We start from the raw sequence: 974 nt of genomic DNA on the forward strand, positions 1-974 counted from the left end.
TGAAATCGCTGCGAATTCGCGCGACCGTGTTGATTTACAAAATATCGAAAGTGAAGTTGCCGCGAGCGCGAGTGATCCGCGCGTTTCTTTTCGCGGAATATTAGGTGTTAAATTAAAGCCGGACACGTTCGACGGAAATACGCGTCTGAAAGAGTTCTTTTCGCAGTTCAATTTAATCGCTCATGCAAATCGTTGGCCCGCGGAAACGAAAACCGCAGTTTTGGTTTCGTGTCTAAGAGGAAAAGCGCGTACAGTTTTAGAAAGTATACAAGATATAGAAAATTTACAATTTGAAGAATTAAAATCGAGATTAGAGTTACGCTTTGGAGAGACACAGTCTCTACAAAGCTATTACTCACAATTTACAAATAGGAAGCAAAAATTTGGAGAAGATCTAGCTTCTTTTGGTTCAGATATTGAAAGATTGTCACAACTCGCTTATCCAGAGTGTCCCCATTCAATTCGTGATAAAATTGCCTGTGCACAATTTTTATCTGCTTTATATGATGGTTATGTGAAAAGAACTCTCCAGTTAGAAGGGGTAACATCTTTAAGATTGGCAATCGAAAGAGCAAAAGCAATTAAAATAATACAAGAAAATAGTTTTGAGAAAAAGAAAGAAAATAATTTTAATTTGAATGAAAAATGGAATAAAAGAAATTATAATACAAAAGAAAAATTTCATGAAAATAATTTGGAAGGGGAAAATAAAGAAAAACGAAATAAATTTCAAAATAAATTTAATAAATTTAATAAGAATAAATTTGAAAAACATAAAAGTATAGATAAAACTAATAATAAGAATGGAAATCAAAAAGAGTGTTGGGAATGCGGAAAGTTAGGTCATTTCCGTTCCGAGTGTCCCGGCAAAACGGAAACAAGATTTAGTCGAGCTTTGCGGGGGAAGTTCGACTGGGGATATGAGAACCCCGGAAAATAAATGTTATTTTAATAGACAATGTTCTTGTTACAAT

Source organism: Wasmannia auropunctata, unplaced genomic scaffold (genome assembly GCF_000956235.1).
Source record: "Wasmannia auropunctata unplaced genomic scaffold, wasmannia.A_1.0 LD336069.1, whole genome shotgun sequence".
Lineage (NCBI taxonomy): Eukaryota > Metazoa > Arthropoda > Insecta > Hymenoptera > Formicidae > Wasmannia > Wasmannia auropunctata.